The sequence below is a fragment of the Pleurodeles waltl genome, chromosome 3_1, assembly GCF_031143425.1.
Source record: "Pleurodeles waltl isolate 20211129_DDA chromosome 3_1, aPleWal1.hap1.20221129, whole genome shotgun sequence".
Taxonomy (NCBI): domain Eukaryota; kingdom Metazoa; phylum Chordata; class Amphibia; order Caudata; family Salamandridae; genus Pleurodeles; species Pleurodeles waltl.
In genome coordinates, this window is record NC_090440.1 from 219,550,370 (window position 1) to 219,572,715 (window position 22,346).

A 22,346-nucleotide genomic window follows, 5' to 3' on the forward strand; every position below is an offset into this window, starting at 1 on the left:
CTCACAATTTAAAAATATGTATTTTGGTAGAGTTGTTTTTTAGATTGTCTGTTTGAAAATGCCACTTTCAGAAAGTGGCCATTTTCTTGTTTAACCATTCCGTGCCTCTGCCTGCTTGTGTCTTCCACGTCTGGGTCAGGCTGACAATTAGGACGTTGTGAATTCACTCTAGACAGTGATACAAAGGGAGATGCGGTGTAGCCTGCATGTCATGATGAGTCTCCTGGGCTAGAGTGGAGAGGGAGGAGCTGACACTTACACTTGAAAAGGCTGTGCTTGTCCTCACACAATGCAATCTCCAACCTCCTGGTGTGTGTCTGGGGCAAGGAAGGATCTTGTGAACAACAGAGACTTTCCTTTGAAGCTTGCCTATTTCAGAGGTAAAACTGGGTATAAGTAGTTGACTCAAAACCTTATATTTGCAGATCATTTCTGGACCAAGAGGAACATCTGCCAAGGAGAAGACCTTGATGCCTGAGGAGGACCTGCCACTCTGCCTGTTGCTTTGCTATGCTGGCCTGCTGCTACCGCCGTTGCCTAAGAGGGAAAGGACTGGACTCTGCTTTCTACAATCCTGCTGGTGAAGTGCCTCCAAGGGCTTGGACTGAGGTTACCTCCTGTTAAGAAGTGTCAGGGACAGCAAAGACTTTACTTACCAGCCTCTGTGTCTACTTGCTGTGGATCCTAGCTCGCCAGGTGGTGCCTACTCCAGTCTCTGGGCCCCCGGGGAGTGAAAGCTGGTTGAAACACAAGAAAAACCAGTACAAGGATTCCAAATGACACCTGGACCGACACCGCTGCTTGAGACCGCGACATTGCCTCCAACTCAAGCCGTGGTCCCCGCTGGAGTGGGACGACATTACAGGTCTGATGCCGCTGCAGCCTCGCTGATGTCCTGTGACTTTGTGAGTCTCGAATGCGTTTCACCAACGTCTGTGACACCTCAAAGCCCCGTGACCCTGTGAGGTGACCCCACTGCGTCTTGACCCGCTGGACATCTACCCTGCCGGAGTGTAAGGAACTGACGCTTTGCACTGACACTGCATCACCTCCCCTGCTCTGCAGTAAGGAACCTATGCCGCACCGGATCCAGTGACGCCTCTCCTCCCCGACTCTGGGCACCGGCTTGTTTCTTCGCTACCAAAAGTACTGTACCTGGGGTACCATGTGACTCCGTGACTGGCGCCATTGGTGTTGGATTGTTGGGAATTACTCCGTCACGTTGCCGCAATAACTCTAAACTGTAGCATTTGTGTTTCTAAGTGCTATATTCAAGCTTAATCTTTAAAAATTCATACCTTTGCTTGTGTATGTTGGCTTTTTGTCATTTTGGTCTTGTTTGATTTAGATACATATTGTCCATTTTTCTAAACTGGTGTTGAGGCCTTTTGTGGTGTTTTCACTGCATTACTGTGTGCGTTTATAAAAATGCTTTACACATTACCTCTGAGATAAGCCGGACTGTTTGTGCCCAGCTACCAAGGGGGTGAGCAGGGTTTATCTGAGCTGTGTATCTCCCTTATCCAGGCTAGAGTGAGGGTCCCTGCTTGGACAGAGTGCAAATTGACTGCCGACCAGGGACCCCATTTTTAACACTGGTGATCAGTAGTGAGGATAGGACTTGTATTTGTACTTGACATACAGTGATTGGTGTAGACTATTGTTTTATTGCAGACTATTACACAACCACATACTGTTTTTTCTTAGCATTTTTTTTCCTGTTTTTGGATTTTTCCTCCCTTCTGAACTTTGCCCCTTTGTTGAACCTTCTCACAATCATGTCTTAGTCTGGTATGCCATCAGCTGGAGCTGTAGAAATCGTTTTTGAGCAAGAGAGGGTGGAACCCTATACGGGGCCTCAGGTCATAAAGTTCTGCGGGAGTTTAAGTGTCCTATTAAAAGCCTCACTATAAAGGAGGAGCTGCAAAAAGCGCTGAGGGCCTGGCTGGCAGCAAAGGAGGCTGATGTGCCCACAGAGGAGGGGAATGGCACTGGTGAGGTGGAGGTGTAAAGTATCCATGATATTTTGTTGGACAACCAATGCCTGCCTGGAGGGATGGTCTCCTGGGCAGGCAACTCTGTGTCTTTCAAAGGACTGACTCAAGAGGAACTGGAGGACAGGCAGGAAAAACAAGGAGGTACTAACTAGAAATGGAAAGGCTCAATCATGAAAAGGAGCTGGAGCTGGCTAGGATCAGAGGGGAGGAGGAGAAAGAACGAGTCGCTATGGGAAAAGAGAGACTTGCCATGGAAAGGGAGAAAATGCATTTAGCTCAGGAGCTGAGCTTGAAGGAACTGGATTGCAGGACCAGGTCCAGCACAGATGGTGGCAGTGTTTCTTCAGTGAAATCTGAGAGGAGAGTGCACCTTCCCAAGAGTGTAGGGAAGGAGTACACTAAAGAAGATGACATCCACAGGTGGTTTCAGGGCTATGAGACAGCTCTCCACATGCATGGGGTCCCTGAGAGAGATTGGGAGACAGGCCTGTGGAACTACTTCACAGCAGAAGGGAGGGACACCTTGTTAGCACTAGGGGCAGTAAAGGATTTGACCTTTTCTAACACGAAGAATGCCCTCATAACCAGGCATAGCCTGACACCAGAAACATACAAAAAGAAATTCAGGGAAAGTAGGAAACTTGATTCTCAGACCTGACTTGAGTGTGTGGATTCATTTTCCAGAGCACTAGATTATTGGGTTAAGGGCAGTTAGGTAACAGATTATCAGGGGCCTTACAATTTGTTTGTATGGGAGCACTTATCTAGTCTGTGTGTTCCAGAGCTGCGCCAGCACTTGATTGCCAGCAGGCTTATTGAACAGAGGAGGCTTGCTCAGGAGGTGGACCGTTGGGTGAGTACTAGGGTCCACACGAAGTTGTATGGGGGAGACCCTGTTAAGGGTGGGCAGGGTCCCCAACAAAAGAAGGAGGGGGCAAGGATAAAAGTAAAGAGTTCTCTAAAGGGCCCCAAACAGGTTCCCAGTGTAAGGATTCCCAGCCCCCTGTTGAGAAGAAGAGTTAGTTCCTTCAGGTAAGCCTGCAGGGAAGGGACCCATCAAGTGCTTTGCCTGTGGTCAGGTTGGGCACAGTAGATGGAGTCCCAAGTGTTGTAAGTGGGCACAACCCCCTACCAGTGAGCAGACCCGTTGGTGGCCAGTGTAGCGCTTGGGGAGGAGTTGGCCCCAGTTAGTGGCCCTCCCTGGGTGAGGGTGAGGTGCTCCAGAGAACCCTCTTGCTTGATAATACAAAGACATACAGGCAGTGGGTGACCATCAATGGGAGGTGGTGGAGGCTCTTAGAGACACAGGAGCCACTAAGACAACAGTCTGCTGTCATCTGGTTTCTCAAGAGCAGGTAGTTCCTAATGTTGTCCACCAAGTTGTAGCAGTAGACCGCTGTCAGCGCCAATACTTAGTAACTCAGGCTCCCTTTGAATGGGTGGCGGTCTCAGGTTCCTTGAGGGCAGCTGTGAGTCCATCCATGCTGGCTGACTGCCTGCTAAAGAAATTACCTAGAGCATACTGCCTATAAGGAGGTGGGGCTCTAGTCCCATTTGGAAATGTTGCAATTACCAGAGTGGGCCTGCATGATCACACTGTCCATGGCCCCCAGAGAGAGTAGTCCAGAGTTCCTGGAGCCTGAAACAGTGGCCCAGGTGCCTGCCATGAAAGGAAAGTACAAGGAATGTGGAAAAACCGCTCCTGAAATTCCCACGGTCTGGGAGGAGGCTGAACCAGATTGGGGATGCTCTGGAACCTACAGGGGAAGAGGTAGCTGAACTGGGGGACCTGCCTGAACTGACCCATTGTTAGCAGGAAGGGGACCCCACCAGGGAAGAGTTCTGCGCAGCGCAAAAACATGGCCCACCCTTGAGGGTCTTCGCAAACAGGCCAAGGTAGCTGGTGACACCTCTGAAACTTACCTACTTTACTGGGAGAATGATCTCCTGTATAGTGAGCCTAAAGTTGCTGAGGCAGCCAGTGTGCTGGTGGTACCCTAGTGTTCCAGATCCTTCCTACTGGGTCTGGCTCATGATGTGCCACTGGCAGGTCTTTTGGGGAGGGGAAGACCTTTGACAGGCTTGTCACCTGCTCTTTTTGGCCTCAAATGAGAAAACACTAAAATATGTTTCGCAGGACTTGTCAGACCTGCCAGGCAAGCAGCAATCCTGGGAAGAGGTGCAAGGCTCCTCTTCAACCTTTTCCTGTTGTGTTTACCCCTTTTGAGCAGGTGGGCATTGGCATTGTGGTGCCTCTGGATCCTAAGACAGCCATGGCCAAAAGGTTTATCCTGGCCTTGGTGGACCATGCCACCCGGTACCCAGAAGCTATCCCCATAAGGACTGTGACTGTGCCCACAGTGGCCAGGGTGCTGAAGGGGATCTTTACCTGTGTGGGTTTCCTTAGGGAGGTGGTATCTGACCGGGGCACCAATTTTAGGTTGCTGTACATGAAGGCTATGTGGAAGGTGTGTGGTGTAACATACAAGTTCACCATGCCTTACCACCCTCAAAGCAATGGGTTGGTTGTGGGATTCAACTGTGCCCTGAAGGGCATGATTATGGGTCTCTCTGAACCCATGAGGTGTAAGTGGGATGTCTTGTTACCATGCCTATTGTTTGCTTAAAGGGAGGTACCACAGAAGGGGATTGGCTTCAGCCCCTTTGAACTTCAGTATGGGCACCCTGTGACAGGGCCTCTCAGTTTGGTGAAGGAGGGCTGGGAGCAAGCTCCCAGGAAGCCCCCCCAGGATGTATTCAGTTACATGCTGGTCTTCAGGGACCAGACAGCCCGCTTCTGGCAACTCACCCAAGAGAATCTGGAAGCTAGCCAGGAAGACATGAAACACTGGTATGACCAGAATACCACTCTGGTTGAGTTTCAGCCTGACCACAAAATGTGGCTGATGGCCCCAGAAGAGCCCTGTGCTCTCAAAGACCATTGGTCTGGGCCATTTGAGGTGAAGGAGCGCAAAAGTAGTGTCAACTATTAGGTGGACATGCAGACTTCAAGGAATCCTTTATGGGTGTTACACGTGAACCGCCTCAAACCGCACTTTAAGAGGTCTGAGTTGACCATGCTCTTGGTCACAGATGATGGGGTGGAAGAGGAGAGTGAACCTCCCCCTGATCTCCTGTCTGCCAAAAAGCAGGGTGGGTCAGTACAGGGTGTGAATCTCTCCCCTACTCTGACCCTAGAACATCAAAGGGGCTGTCACCAGTTACTGGGTCAGTTTTCCTCCCTGTTATCACTCACCCCTGTTGTAACACATTGGTGCAACCATGGTATTGACACTGGGGATAGTCTACCTGTCAAGCACAAGACTTACAGGTGACTGGCAGGGTGAGAGGCAGCATCAAGGAGGAGGTCTCTAAGATGCTGGATTTAGGGGTGATTGAGCACTCCAACAGCCCTTGGACCTGTCCTGTGGTTCTGGTCCCCAAGGCTGCTCCACCTGGTGTCACACCTGAACTTAGGTTCCGTGTTGACTACAGGGGGCTCAATTATGTCATCAGGACTGATGCACACCCCATCCCCTGAACTGATGAGCTCATTGAGCAGATGGGATCTGCCCAGATCCTCGGCACGTTTGATCTGACGTCTGGGTACTGGCAGATTGTCTTAATCAAGGGGGCAAAAGAGAGGTCGGCGTTCTCAACACCAGAGGGACACTACCAGCTTTGTGGCATGCCCTTTGGGTTGAAGAACACCCCTGCCACCTTCCAGAGGCTGGTCATCCAGATCCTGGCGGGGTTGGAGAACTTCAGTGCGCCTACCTTGACGACATTGCTCTCTTCAGCTCCATCTGGGAGGACCACTTGCTCCACCTCCAAGAAGTGTTGAAGGCCCTGCAAAGGCAAGCCACATGATTAAGGCCAGTAAGTGTCAAATAGGTCAGGGGGTGTGTGGTGTACTTGGAACACCAGGTAGGAATCGGCCAGGTGAAGCCCCTACAGGCAAAGATTGACACCATTCTGGCTTGGGCACCCCCAAGACTGAGGTGAGGGCATTCCTAGGATTCACCGGATATTACAGGAGATTTCTCAAGAGGTATAGCACAATTATTGCTCCCTTGACAAAGCTCATTCCCAAGAGGCAGTCCCATCAGGTGATCTGGACAGAGGTATGCCAGACTGCTTTTGCCACCCTGAAGAAGGCCATGTGCACAGCATCAGTGCTCAAGGCTCCTGACTTTTCCAAAGAGTTTGTGCTGCAGACAGATGCTTCAGAGCATTGTGTGGGAACTGTGCTCTCACAGCTGAATGAAGAGGCACTAGACCAACCTGTGGCCTTCATCAGTAAGAGGTTACTTCCCAGGGAACAGAAGTGGAGTGCAATAGAAAGGGAAGCTTTTGCTGTGGTCTGGGCACTGAATAAGCTAAGACCCTACTTGTTTGGGACTCCCTTCTGGGTTCAGACAGACCGTAGGCCCCTCTGATGGCTAATGCAGATGAGGGGTGAGAATTCAAAACTGTTGATGTGGTCCATTTCCCTACCGGGAATGGACTTTACGGTGGAACACCACCCTGGAACAGACCACGTGAATGCTGATGGTCTTTACATATTTTTCTGCCTAGGTGAAATGAACTCCCAAGGGGTTGGGTAGTTCTTCTGACTTTCAGCTGGAGGGGACACGTGTTAGACATGGCAGCTCTTGGCGTGCTTTCCCTGTACTTTTTGCTTCCGACCTGTTTTTGGACACTGTGCTGCAGTTCGTTTTGGCTTGTTTTGATACTCTGGGCACTTTATCACTGCTAAGCAGTGCTAAAGTGCAAGTGCTTTCTGTCTAAATTGTATTGGTGATTGGTTATCCATGATTGGCATATTTGATTTACTAGTAAGTTCCTACTCAAGTGCACTAGAGGTGCCCAAGGCCTTTAAATCAAATGCTACTAGTGGGCCTGCAGCACTGATTGTGTCACCCACCTGAGTAGCCGTGTAAACCTGTCTCAGACCTGCCACTGCAGTGTCTGTGTGTGCAATTTTAAATTGCCAATTTGACCTGGCAAGTGTACTCACTTGCCAGTCCCAAACCTTCCCTTTTACTAAAGGCAAGTCACCCCTATGGTAGGCCCTAGGTAGCCCCATGGGCAAGGTGCAGTGTATTTTTTTTAAAGTAGGTCATACTGATGTGTTTTACATGTCCTGATAGTGAAATACTGCCAGATTCGTTTTTCACTATTGCAAGGCCTATCTCTCAAAGGTTAACATGGGGGCTGTTTTTAAATATGATTAAAGCATAGATTCCCTTCGGGAGCAGATAGACATATGGAGTTTGGGGTCTCTGAACACACGATTTAAAAATACATCTTTTAGTAAAGTTGGTTTTGAGATTGTGTGTTCGAAAATGCCACTTTTTAGACATAGGCATTTTCTTGCTTAAACCATTCTGTGACTCGGCCTGTTTGTGGATTCCCTGTCTGGGTTAGTTTGATAGTTGGGCTGTTTGCACCTCTCTCCAGACAGTGACACAAAGGGAGCTGGGGTGTAGTCTGCAAATCCTGATGAGCCATCTGTTGTAGAAGGGAGGGGAGGAGTGGTCACTCACACCAGAAAGGGCTGTGCCTGCCCTCACACAATCCAGTCTCCAACCCCCTGGTGTGTATCTGGGGCCTGGCCTGGGCAAGGCAGGATCTCACAAACAAGAGAGACTTTCCTTTGAAGTAGGCGTACTGGAAAGGCAGAAAGGGGTATAAGAAGAGCACCCAAACATCTGAAAATTAGATCACTTCTGGAATCAAGAGGAACCTCTGCCAAGGAGAAGACCTGAAGAGCTGGGGAGAAGTGCTGCCATGCCTGTGACTGTGCTTTGTGGAGCTATCCTCCAGTTGCTGCTTCTGCCTCTTAAAAGGGACAAAGACTGGACTCTGTTGTGCGTTCCTGCTTGTGAAGAATCTCCAAGGGCTTGAATTGAACTTGCCCCCTGTTGTTGAAGTCTCAGGATCGTCAAAGACTTCCCCTGCCAGCACCTGGACTCTCTGCTGAGACTCCCGCCCTGCCAAGTGGTGCCCTATCCAGTTCCCGGGCCCTTGAAAGGGAAAGCTGGCAGACCAAGACTAAAAATCCACGCACAGACTGCTGTGCCGGGAACTTTTCGACACACCTAACCGTGATGCGGCTGGTAAACTACGCGCCGCCGGCTTCGTAGCTGAAATCAACGCTCCACCTTCATCGAGGTTGGAAGATCGACGCAACGCAGCTGGAGACACAACGCGCAACACCCGCTTACAGAGGCTAGTAACGACTCAAACCCCACGCAGTGCGGTTTTGTGATACCGTGCAACCGGATTTTCAACGCAACTAGGTGTGGAAAAACAACGCAAAGCCTGCCAGGACCCAAGGTGCCTGTCCGGATCGATTCATCGCTTTCTTGCGGGAGAGGAGAAACGACGCACACCAACCCGACCGTAGGAGGAACGACGCACGGTCTTGCTTGCGAGTGAGAAATTCACGCATCGCTGGCCTTTTCCAATGCACACTCACCCGTGCAGTGTTATTTTGATGCTACCCACGTACTTTGGTATGTTAACAGTGCTCTTACTGTTTTCTAAAGGATTTAAGACTCCTTTGCATTTTAAATTCATCCCTTGACTTGTGTATGTTGGATTTTTGTTGTTTTGGTCTTGTTTTGTTTAGATACATATTATCTATTTTTCTAAACCTGTGTTGTATCATTTTGTAGTGTTTTCATTAAGTTACTCTGTGTGTTGGTACAAATACTTTACACCTTGCTTCTGAAGTTAAGCCTACCTGCTCATGCCAAGCTACCAAGAGAGTGAACGGGGTAAACTGAGGGTGATTCTCCTTTACCCTGACTAGAGTGAGGGTCCTTGCTTGACCAGGGGGGTAACCTGACTGCCAACCAAAGACCCCATTTCTAACACTCACATACTGAGCGGATACAAACACAAAGGCTGAAATGATACACACCACTGGAGCTAGAAGTACACACACACAGATGCTGATCTCATAAAGGATAAACAAGCAAGGACTGAAAAAATACATAGAGGCACTGTCGGGAGACATACTTTAACAATACAGACACAGGGGCTGAAATGATAAACACACAGTGTCAACAACAAGCAGTAAGAAGCCTTACTTAGAATGGATCAGGAATCCCATACAAGTCATTGGCACACAGTTTTTAGGCTCTGTAGGTTGCACTTTAAATTTGCTTTTCCCACTCCAGGAGCCTGGCAACAGGATTTACCTCCATGCGGTTTCTACAATGTTTCTATGCAAAGCACTAGTCACTTATTTTGTTCTTCACTTTGTATTCAGCCCCAAAGCTTTCTTTTATGGTCCCTATTTTGCGAAAGACTAATTTGAGACATCACAAGGATGGGCTCCTATTTAAGATTACCAGAAATTTGTCATGCGAATTTAAATTGTATAAGAACAGCTTTTAATATTAGGAGGGGATATGAATCCCAATAATTAGCCTAATATTTGGGCTTTAAATTAGAACACTTTATTTCCTAATGGTTGAGCTCATGCCTTTGCCATAATGTTTTCTATGCCGATGTTCGGATTTTAGTGTTAAGAAATGTACGATTTCAATATTTTGTGATATACATGTTCTATAAATTGCACGTGAGCACTTTAATTCTTGATTGTCTTGAGTAAGCCACAGCGAAGTGTTCCTGTTTGTGTTCCTTTTTTTATTGTTACCAATGTGCTTTTATGGCTACGGCCAAATAAAGATTGAATTGCTCTTATTGATGATAAACACACAGGGACTGGAATGAGAAACAGATAAGGGCTGAACATATGCTCTCACAGGGGCGTCAGGCAACACACTCATGGGCAGAGAGGATACACACCGGAGCTGAAATCAATCAATCAATCAGGAAATTTGTATAGCGCGCTACTCACCCGGAGGGTCTCAAGGCGCTGGGGGAGGGGGAACCGCTACTGCTCAAACAGCCAGGTCTTGAGTTGCTTTCTGAAGGAGAGGTGGTCTTGGGTCAGACGGAGGTGGATGGGGAGTGAGTTCCAAGTCTTGGCTGCCAGGTAGGAGAAGGATCTTCCTCCCATGGTGGCTTTTCTAATGCGTGGCACGGCGGCGAGGGCGTGGCTGGTCGATCGTAGCTGGCGGGTGGGAGTGTAGAAGGTTAGGCGGTTGTTGAGGTACCTGGGGCCCAGGTCGTGGAGGGCCTTGTGTGCGTGGGTGAGGAGGCGGAACGTGATTCTCTTGCTGACCGGGAGCCAGTGCAAGTCTCTCAGGTGTCCGGAGATGTGGCTGTGTCGGGGGATGTCAAGGATGAGGCGTGCGGAGGCGTTCTGGAAAGGATAAACACACAGGACTGGTGGAAGAAAGGATCTAAAAAGATCCAAGACAGGATCTAAAAGGATACAGAGACAGGGGCTGAAAGGTTACGCCCACGGGGCCTGAAAGTATGCACACTCGGTGACTGAACAGTTATGCAGACATGGGGACTGGAAGAATAGACACTCTGGGACTGAAAGGATAAACACACAAGGGCTGAAATGATAAACCACAAGGTCTGGAAGGATAAATACACGGAGGTTGAAAAGATACTATCACAGAGGCTGTCAAGATACACACAGGGGCTGAAAGAACACACAGGGCCTGTAAGGCTGCACACCCAGGACTGATGGAAGAAATGATAAACACACAAGGGCTGGAAGAATACACTCAGAAGGTCTAAAAGGATGCACAGACAGGAGCTAAAAGGATACACACAGACGTGCTGATGAGAGAGAGGCTACACACAGAGGGGCTGAATGGATGCACACTCGGTGACTGAATGTGTATACAGGCACGAGGAATGAAAGGATCCACACTCTGGAACTGAAAGGATTACACGCACGGGGACGGGAATGATGCACACGGAGAGGCTGAAAGGATACACACAACGGTGCTGAAATTATACACACACAGAGGCTGACATCCATACACAAGAGCGGAAATGATACGCGGACTGCAACAATGTACACCAACCGTGTCTTAATGGATGCCCACACACAGGGTCTGATGGCAGACAGGACGCACATGCGGGTGTTCACATACACCGTTGATGGCATCGACAGACGAGACCTACAGGAGCTTGCGACGGAACACACACACACGATGGATTAACAATGAGGTAGGAATATGGCTGGGGCTGTGTGATGGGAAGCAGAGGACACCCGATGTGAGGCACACGCCCCTGTTGCTCAGGGAAGGCCCTGTGTATGCTACTGAGGGCTCCCCTGATTGCTGCGCTCTGCAGGCTCGCTCTGCGCAGTCCATGCTGCCGCTTTAAATACATCCTACCCTGCTAGGGATCCCTCCGCCTCCTGCCCCACTCCTGCTGCTGACACCGAGCTGACTGCACAGACCGGCGGCGAGTGCATGGGGGATGTGAGCATCTCTAGCGATGAGGGGGTCCTGCAAAAGGAGCTAGGGGCCGGGAATCACTGAGGAGAGCCTTACCTGGGGGAGGGGCGGGGCCACACCTGCCGAGGGGTGGGTGCTGACCCTTACCTGGGGATGGAACCCCACTGGGTAAAGTCCTTACATTAAAGATGCTCTCCACTGGGAGAGGAGCGCTGTCTGGAGAGGCTAGGCAGAGAGGGCTCGACAGATATTTTGACCGGGTTGCTTATTTTGCTAAAATCCCCGACCAGGTACAACTTTCACTATGGTAGGAGAGCAATATATGAGAATAGGTATGCCACACATACGAGAAGAAACTTGTGAACAGCTTAGCAGCTCCAAATGACTGGGTCCTTCCGAAAGCCCCCGGGGCAGGATGTGTGGCAGCTGATGGATGAAGCAGCAGTACTGCTCAGGCTGCCCCGTGCAATACAGCTGATAAACAGAGCAGCGGCACCCCGTGGTAAGCATACATCCCTGTCCGTATCGCAGCACATGAACAGGGCTGCAGCACTCGACATTCGGGTAACCGCTGAGACGGTCCAGGGAAAGGACTGCGAAAACTGATGCGAGCAACAAAAGCTTCTGCACCGAGGCCAGAACTGCTGGGATCTCATCATGCACGTCAGATTGTGAACTGAGCAGCAGCACACCACCTAAATAAACACCGGCTCCGTGCGGCAGCTGTTCCTGTACTGGGTTTTCGAGACAATTCGTTTTTTTCGTGTCCTCTATTGGATTTACGCTTTCCAGTGAGAGTTCTGTAAGCGGTAGTAAGGCGGGGGACTAGCACGGGTCACCCGTTCACAACTAGAGGCCAGTCGTGGAAAGGTGCTCTTCGGCCCAGACAGGACATGTGACCAGGGATGCGAGTTGAAGCGGGCATCTCCGAAGCCGAGGCGCAGAGGGCGATGACAGAATCGCAGATTGGGGAGAGGCAGCGGTAGATGAGCCGGGAGTCCACAACACAGCGCAGAAGGCCCTGACCCTTCACCCCATGAACTGATCTGCGGGAAACAGCCCTCATCTCACTAGTAAGTAGCCGTTTTGTTTTCGATTCCGTCTGCGTGGACGCTTGAATCGAACCCCCCCATCCCCCCCTTTTCTTTTCCAGGACCCCCAGTATTTTTTTCATTTCTATCACTACCGTGTTTTGTGTCCCCTACTATATGAGGACTGTTTCTCTTGGGCGTCCCATTTACCATTCTCGCTCTTATTCTGTTTTTCGACGTTTCTCGGGAGTTTCTCTCAGCTGTTTCTCTTGCTCCGTAATCTCATGTTAGTCTTCTCGTAGCCCCGTTAGTTGTTCCTTTTACTCTCACTGCTGTGTCTGGTTCTCTCCTCAATGTTCTGTCTATTGTCTCATTCGCCGTGCTCCTTGAACAAGCTCTTACCCGCCGCTTTTTCTCACACACTCTTTCCTCATCGAGTTTCTCTTTTTTTACTCTCCCGCTGCGGTTTCTCTTCGTAGTCCAAATGTTTTCCTTATTCTCTTTTTTAAATTACTTCTTGAAGGGGTCTTACCCCAGCTGTTTCTCGGACTCTATCACTCTAACGGTGTTTTTCTTAACAATGTTGTTTCTCACCCTCCCACTGCTGTTTCTGTCCTCTGCCGAGAAGTGTTCCTTATTCTCTAACTTGAATTACTTTTTGAAGGGGATCTTACCCTCAGCTGTTAGTTCTCCTCTGCGGTTTCTGCCATTTATCATATTCTTGCTGGTATTTCACTTACACCCATATTTGTTCTCCCTCGCTGCTTCCGCTCTCTATCTGTGTTGTTCACGGGCTTGTGCTGTTACCATGTTCTCCTGTTTCTCTCCTCTATTCGTTGCATTTACCCATCTCTCCTGTTGTTCCCCGATGTCCACCTGACGCCATGCTCGCTCCTTTTACCATATCCTTGCCTTTTTTAAGCTCTTCTCTTGCGTTTCTAACTTCCTCTGTTTTTCCTTTATTTCATTCCGACTTCCTCATCACCTCTTGATTTCTCTCTCCTGCCACTCCCTGCCTTTCGCTTCACCTGCAGCTTCCCCCTCTCCCCTTGCGTCTCTTTCACTGCCAGTTTCTCTCGTCCTATTCTGTTGCACTCCCTCACTGCATCTGCCAACTTTCTTGTTTTTCCTCTCTCCTTTCCGTTCCTGTCCTCCTTGCTGTTTCTGCCCCTCTACCGTTTTTCTCCCCATTTAACCCCCCACCCCTGCTGTTTCTGTCTTTCCCTCTACTCCACCCCCGTATTTTTTTTTTGTTTACAGTTTTTATATAGCTCGAACTCGACCCGAAAGTACTGATGGGGGAAATAAAGTGATCTGCCCAGAACCACAGGATGCTGAGCCAGGAGACTCGAACCTGGTTCCCCAGCTCCAAAGACGGCAGCTCTGGCCGTTTCTCTCGCCCTCTCTTTGCTGCTTGTCGCCCCATCCTCTCTGCTGACTCGCCCCGTCTCTTGCCGTTTCTCTTTCTTTGGTGCCGGTCACTTGCTCTCTCCATCTCCTTTGCGGGTACATTATATTGTTCTACATCTCTTTCACTTTCCCTTCATCTGCTGCCCCCCTTTTCTCTTCTCTCCCTCTTATGTTTCTACCTCTTTTGCCTTATGCCTCTGTCCTAAAGACTCTCTCACTACTGTTATTATTTCTCTCTCCTATTGCTGTATTTTCTTCCATCCCCCGGGAGTTCTCTTTCGAACTGTTTTTTCATATTTCCTGTTCTTTCTTTCACCCCCTCCTTCCTGTTTCTCTCTCTGATGTCGGTGTTATGTTCGTCTGGATGACGTTTGCCTTTCTTTCGTTATTTCTCCCTCTTCACTGCAGTTTTCTCACCCTCTGCCGCTTATTCGTCTCTTCAACAGCGTTTTCTGTTCTCGTGTGCTGCTCACAAGCCCCCTTTTCACCCAAGCTATGGTTTTCTGTCCTTCTTCTGGGGTTCTTGGGGGGAGGGGGTCTCAACCATTCTCCTTTTTGTGGACATCCTCACTCCTCTTTGCATGCCAATTGCTGCTGGCTCTTTCCCTTAGCCTGCCCCTGGCCCACTCTATTTGCTTGTCTGCCTATACTGGTCGAACGGCCATATTTGGTCCCGGATGTAATTTCTTAGATCCACGACTAGCAGTTAATTTCACCTTTAATCTCTCAGGCCACTCCCAGTCTACTATCCACATACTCCAATGCCCAATCCCCATATACTGTCCACCCACCTCTCTCTACTGTACAACCATCCCACTCTACTGCCCCCACACCTCTCTTCGGTCTACCCATCTCTATTCCTGACTATGTTTCACCTATCCCCCTGTACAGTTAGCCCACACATTTCTAAAGTCCATCTACCTCTCCCTACTGCCCATTAATCCCTCTTTACTGTCCTCGGACCCCTGTTCTATCTACCCATCACTGTATTCTGTACACATATTCCTATCTGTTGTCCGCCAACCCTGTATTACTGTCCCCAAACTTTCATCTGACTACCATCTCCCTATACTGTCCACCTATTCCTCCCTGTTGTCCTCCTATCCTTTTCTTCTGTCCCCAAACCTCTTTTCGGTCTACCCACGTCTCTATGCTGGCCACCTATCCCTCTCTGTTGTCCGTTTAATCCCATGTGCAGTCAGCCCATCCATTTCCAATATTCACCTATCCTACCATATAGTCCACTAACCTCTCTCTACTGTCCCCAAATCTCTCTTCTCTACTCCTCTCTCTATGCTGCCACCTACTCCTCTCTGTTGTCCTCCCACCCCGATGTAAAGTCAGTCTATCCATTAATAAAGTCCACCTATCATACTTATTAGTCCACCCACATCTCTCTACTGTCCCCAAATCTCTCTTCTCTACTCCTCTCTCTATGCTGCCACCTACTTCTCTCTGTTGTCCTCCAACCCCGATGTAAAGTCAGTCTATCCATTAATAAAGTCCACCTATCATACTTATTAGTCCACCCACATCTCTCTACTGCCCCCAAACCTCTCTTTTGGCTACTCATATATTTACCATGTCCACCTATTCCTCTCTGGTATCTACCCATACCACTCTACTGCCCCAAACCTCTCTTCTGTCTACCCATATCTTAACATATCCACCTATTCTCTGTTTTCCACCGATACCCCCCACCCACTGCCCCAAACCTCTCTTCTGTTTACCCATATCTTAACATATCCACCTATTCCTAACTGGTATCCACCCATACTACTCAACTGCCCCAACCTCTCTTCTGTCTACCCATACCTTAACATATCCACCTATTCCTCACTGGCATCCACCCATACCACCCGACTGCCCCAAACCTCTCTTCTGTCTACCCATATCTTAACATATCCACCTATTCTCTGTTATCCACCCATACCCCGTACCCACTGCCCCAAACCTCTCTTCTGTCTACCCATATCTTAACATAGCCATTTATTCCTCACTGGTATCCACCCATACCACTCTACTGTCCCAAACCTCTCTTCTGTCTACCCGTATCTTAACATATCCACCTATTCTTCTCTGGTATCCACCGGTAACACTCCTCTGCCCCAAACCTCTCTTCTCTCTACCCATCAATTTTTTGTCCACATACTCCTCTTTATTGTCCACCTACCCCTCTGTAGAGACAGGCCATACACTGCTATAGTCCGCCCAACAAACTCTGTAGAAGTCACATCTCCCTCTGGTGTCTGGCCACCCATTTCTTCTCTGCTTTACGGTCACTACCTCTCTCTCCATTACCCCTTTGGCTGCCCTTTTCGTTCGCTCCTCCAACACTCCCCCTTCGACACCCTTAATTTGTCTTCCCTCTGCCTACCTCTCTCCGCTCATTCGTACTTTGTGTCCCATCTATTCCTTTCATAACTTATGCCTCTTTTACCTCTTTAGTGTTTTCATCCCTCCTTTATTGCCTCTCACTCTTTCTCTATTCACAATACAAATCTGCTTCGTTGCATCTCCTGAATATGCCATTTTCCTGGCTCTCTCCTGTCTATCTTCCTTTCTGCCTCTGCCCTCGATTGCTTCTCTTCTTTCTACCCCTTGCATCTCTACCGTTCCTATTCCTTCTAACTCCGGACCTTTCCTTTGTCCCCCTTCTTCTGGGTGTCCTATTTCCATCGCCCCGTATCTCTTTCTACCCTTCCTCTATATATTACATCTCCCCTGTTGACCTATTTCTTCACTCTCTCCAGTGCTTGTCCCCAGTGTGTACCCTGGTGCTACTCTTAATTCTCCTTCTCCGAGCCTGTGAATCTCATCCCTTCCTGCCCTGTGCTGCACTTTGCCGTCTCTCAATTCCCCCCTCTACCAGTATATTTTTAGCCCCTGTATCGGCCTTTTGAATATTTCGTCGCAGTCCTCGCCGTTGTCTGTACTCCTTTCCCTCCTTGTCCCTTCCCTTGTTTTCTCACCAAGGCCTTTCGTATTCCATCTCGCTTCTTTTCCCTTCGTGTTTTCTCTCATCTCTTCTCTGCCATCAGCATACTGACGCTCTCTCTAGAGCCTTCCTTCTCCCTCCCCGTCTCCATCTTCACCATTGGCTCACTCCCTCTCACATTCATGCCAAGCCCTTAACTAGTGCTGCAGCAGGGGCCTCAGTCGCCTTGGAGCAACTAAGGAAAAAGCTTACCCCCCCCGCCCCCCCCCACCCCACTAACACAAACACACCTTCACCTCCTCAGTGGCCCTTATAAGCCTCTGGGCCCGGCGCAACTGCGCCTGCTGCACCATTGATAACTACACCAATGCATCCGACCCAGTGATCTTATGATCTCTTCCGTCCATCCACCTCGCTCAGACTCCCCGTGCCCTCTCGCTCCTCGCCCTCACCACTTCCCCTTGTCTTTCTCTCGCATGCCATTTCATCTACCATTGGCATTTTTCCCCTCTTTTAGTCCTCATCTGCCAATCTCATCCTCTTTACTGCTATCCAGCTTTCCCTCTCACCTTCCAATAGGGTATCCCAACCCTCCTCATCCGGGCTCTCTTGCCTATATACTTTAATGTTACATTCTTAAAATGTATCTAGGGAAACGTTTATCACTACAACGAGACCTGGTAAACAGCACATACCGCCGGTCTCTGCGTGTCCGCCGAATCTTCCCATTCTACTTCCTATTGGTCCACTCTGTACTGCTCCCGCCTTCCCTGCTTTGCAATTGGTAGGTTCTCTAGACATGAGCCTTCCTCTTCACTGCATCGAAATGATCACCTGTGCTATGGCTCATTCCCTCTTTATTAACCATTGGCCATATTTTGGAAGCCAGACCCCCTTTCCAATACGATTGGTGCTTCGAGGACACACCGCCCACTCCCAGTTCGCAATTGGTCTTCTTTGGATTATCCCGCCTTCTGTCTTCTTCCTCCTTTCTTCACACACAATTGCTTTCTCTAGATTTCATGTTTGTTTCCGAACGTTTAAAATTGTTTTTGGTTTCCCCTCCCAGTACTTGGCCTGCTTCAGCCAGGTTCTTTTTTAATGTGCTTACAAGTGTGCTTGTGTAACGCGTTTTTTTTTTCTTCACATCAATGCAATGGGATTATTCGGTCCCCGCACGGATGTATACCCTTGATGCTTGTTAGAGCAAACGGTCCCTCCACGACGACCGACAGCCCTTGGCGTTTTTTATGATCACACCCACCATTGCTTCTTCGGCTTCGTCTGTCAACTTCTTCATTAATAGCTCTGCTTTTAACAGTCAACCCTCACCGCTCCTTCCGCCCGTAACCTGTCGGTGACTCTCCTCTCACTCACCTCATGGCGTTCATCAGAATGGATAAATCGCGAATTGAATAGCGTAGCCGAAATCAGAAGGGTTTTTTTTCCACGTCCTCCTCCAATGTGCCCTTATTTCCCTTTCTTCTCTATACTTCCCGAAGTCTGTCTTTATTCTCCTGTCGCTCTTTCTGTCCCTGTCTTACTTGAATTTCTCCCTCGACTCTCTGTCCCTCCTTATCACCTCCTAACTCGGTCATGACATATCTGAACTTTTTAAACGCATTACATTTATTTCTCCTTTCTTCTGGTGTCTCCTCACTTTCGGTCATAACATTTCCCCGGTTTCCGTCTTCCTCTCATTTTTGGTCTATATCTCCGCCTCGTCCCCTGCGCTCCTGTTTCCCCTCAACCCTTCATGTGTCCCCTGACTCCCCTCGTTCCCCTCCCCTTTCCCTCTCCCCTCCTCGTTCCACATTGCACCAATATCATTAAAGATGCAGGGATTCTGTCAAGGCACGAGGTGCGGGATCTGATAAATGGCAAGCAGGCCGTTTGAAGCTGCTGGTTTTGCAGAAGGCGGGAGTTTTGGGAGATGAACGCCTGAGGTTTCTCTCGCGTTTGCTTTTGTGTGTTCTTGAATCTTGGGCATCTCGTAGGCATTCATGCAGGAGGACTGATATAATGATCAATGGATTTATAGTACAATTACTATAAACATTATCTACCATTATACTACGTACACCTGTGGTATAAGGCACAATTATCACCACGCCTGTGCATAATTTGGTGAGGGGCACTGGAATTTCCCCTAGGTTAGTTTGCCTCGCGCTTTACAGAGATGCTGGACTGAGTTACGCTGGAACGGGGAAGTGAGGCAGGCCTTGCCCGTGGCACTCACACATCAGACCTGTATTTCACTTTTGGCACGTTTCTGTGTAGCACATTTTCTAATAAGGCTTATGGGAGTTTTCGGTAACAGACAGCACAGCTTTAGTGACCATGGATTAGCACGTCTCACATGCACGCCCAAGTAAAACTCAGGCTGCTTCCAAGGCTTTACATTGATTCATGCATCCAATTCCAAGCGCTCTGCATGACTCGGAGGCAGTAGAGTAAAAAGGCACTTGCTATAATGCCACGAGAGCCGAGTTCATAATGGGAACTGGATATGCTGATCAACTCGGCATCCCTAAAATCAAAACACTTCAGTTCCTGAAAAGTAAATGTCATGACAGAAGTGGAAACTGGAATGTTCACCCAGATGCAGTTAAAGGCAGAGAAAGACCTGTGAATGTACACATGTCTCCTCTTGCTGTCTGCTGACCCTGGCACATACTTATTTCACCCCCTTAGGGTGCTGCCTCTCACACCCATTGCAATCACCTCGAAGCTGCAAGACATACATGCATTCAGGTACCTCGAAGCAGCCTTTGAGCAGCAATCAGTACATGCATAAATGCTCAAGGTACATACATGGGGGCTGCCACTACACAACATTCTTCTCAAGTGCGGTATGTCATGTCTCACAGCTGCTCTTTGGAGATTCACATTGCATCTTACTTAGGGGACTCTTGTTACACAATGCGTATGTCTTGTTTACGCAGAATACAGCGCTTCATGGACGAGTTGTCATTCTGCATCGTGCGCTTCCACTTGATTATCTCGAGTATTGGATGTGTTTGGGTGGGTTTTTATTAGAACATTCATCTCATGTTGACATGCCTTACAAAATGTGTTTTAGGTGGGCTGTCATTGAGCGTCATGTATTTTGAGTTGACATGCATTAGCAGGATGTATCTTCGGCAGGCTTTCATTACACAGCGTACATTTTGAGTTGACATCCCTTATTATATGTCATAGATGAGCTGTCGTTACATACCCTATTTTTGAAGCACAGAATATGTTTTAGATGAGCAGTCGTATTCCAGCTACAAAAACCATAGTAAATTGTTGCCTGCGCTGCAGCTGGTAAACCCGTTTTACGCCATGATTTGGGGCGAAAGCACACTCCAGTACAGAAGCAACAAACCAACCCTACCCTGATTGAAACTAGCCTGTCCACACTGACCCCACTGAACTTGTCCATAGCCTCATGACCAGACTCAGAGTGACGACATAGTTTAGTGAACCGTGTATTGGAGCTCTATGTTTTCATTTCGCCATGACCTTACCTAAGTTGTCTTAAATTCTATGCGGACAGTGCGATGCCTGTCGTTCTGCAGTCGGCAGTGGGCTTAGTTTATTCCTGTGTTAGTGAAATAAGGGACCGACAAGGCTCCGGTCATATGTAATATATACATAATAAAACTCTTACAGGGAATATTGGTCAATTACAATGAGTTGTTCCATTCTCAAGCTAACTACATAAACGTGTCCTCTCCTTCAAGGTCACTGCAAGTCCAGCACAACTACAATGTAGTAAAAAAAACTGTATAGCATTAAAAGCAACATGTAGCAACAAGAACAAACTCGACCTCAACTATGATAAGACCCCTTTTAGACAAGATTGAAACACCCTATCTAGCAGTACACCAGCAAATAGACAAGTAATACTTACTGGCACACCATCAAACCCTCAAGTAAATCGTTGTCCAGTTTGTCACAATGCTGAATATAAAGGCATAGATCAAGCACATCACTAAGTCTAGCCACTACTACATGAAGTTCTTTAAAAAAAACTACAACCAAACTTGTTAAAAAGGACATGGCCCTGATTAAATCATGCAATAATATAACAAAACTGCAATATAGCAACCAGTTATATTTAAGACGTAATAAAAAGCTAATCAACAATCTGGGAATATTGTTTAGACACAAAGGTGGGAATAGGAAGTCTCTTGTATGCCACTGCAACCCTGTTACTCAACAGTCATTGTCAAAGCCAATCGCTCTTCGCTTTCTTAAGCATGAAATGACGTAGCCGATAGGTTTCACTTTTTGTTAGGGCAGGGGTTTGCTGATAGTTGGTCAGCTTTGTGGGCATTGGCACGAGCTAGACGGAACACTTAATAATGAAGCTACCTCTTGGGATAGAGCCGTATGGAAGTTGGGAGTAGGGCCCCTTTGTTCAGCAAACTTCGTTTGAACAGAAATTGTAGCCTCAAAGAGAGTCATATAAATAAGTTAGAAGATGGCATTTGTATTGCAAGTGGTGAACCTAGGAGAATGAACAGCAAAATATTGCAAAGTAGATACTTTTGGCAATGGGACAGTTTTTTAGGTTCACCTGTAAGAAAGCTTATGTATGTGCACAGCTTTACTCTGTGAATAAACACTACTCGCTATAAATCATGTTACTTCTACAGACTTTCAAAATAACTTCTTGAGTATCATCACTGAATACCATGGTCTACATGGTCAGTGCTTCCAACTAATGGTAAAACATGAACAGTCCCAGAAAGCCAATGGCTGAAGTGATCTGCCCCAAAGCCCACTCTCTCTGAATTACTTCTTACATGTTTTAAAGTTTTGGTAATATGAGTTCTGACAGACAGCTAACACTGTCCGCAGTGAGCCCTAAAAGCTGTGTAATCTCCAAACATAAAAAACTAATTTATATAAATAAAATTCTCTCACAACCAGCAGCGGCCTCACAATAATCGAGCTCAGCGCACATGCTCAGCCTCATAGTTGTTTGATGAAAATATCATGTTGCATGAAATGAATATTGGTGATTGGAAATTGTCTGTTACTGAATACTAACTATGGAACACTCTCCCCTCCCTCCACCAAAAAACAGAACCTGCCCTGCTTGACCAACTTTACTGCTTTTCTCCAATATGAGCCTTAAGTACACAGTCCCACCTGTGACACCTGCCGTGAAGTCATAAAAACACCTGGGCACTTTGGGGTTTAACACTAAAATACGAATTCATACATTCTTATATAGGTGGCCTACACCATGAATTGTACTTTAGATTTCACTATTTCTGAATTTGATATTCATTGAACAATGTGTCTTAGGTACTCTTTGGAATACGCTGCACTTCCCAGTGCGGAATGTATCAAAGGTCGGCTGCCTTTCTATCCTGTGCATCTCCAGTGGATACACACTACGGAACGGCTGATGAACAGGTATACCATGGCGGGTACTCAGATACACTGGGGCATGTAGGCACGAATCCTGACATCTGAATGATATATATACAATGACCCTAGAAGGACACATGGACATTGGGAACAGAAGGGCACAAACAATAACATAGTGAGACTCAAGTGCCTGGAAACTTACTCAATGATAGGAGACAATGGCACTGGGTGAACCAGACAGACATACTGGCGCACG

The 22,346-nt window shown here is 48.1% G+C and overlaps 1 protein-coding gene across 1 annotated transcript in view; it reads left to right on the forward strand.

Annotated features, from left to right (window-relative positions):
- The first annotated feature begins 10,701 nt into the window (after window positions 1-10,701).
- Window positions 10,702-22,346, forward strand: part of INSYN1 (inhibitory synaptic factor 1) — a 317,639-nt gene continuing 305,994 nt past the window's right edge. Inside the window, exon 1 of the mRNA XM_069222226.1 lies at window positions 10,702-12,414. The gene's annotated coding sequence lies outside the window, so the exon portion shown is untranslated. The remainder of the gene's footprint in view (window positions 12,415-22,346) is intronic.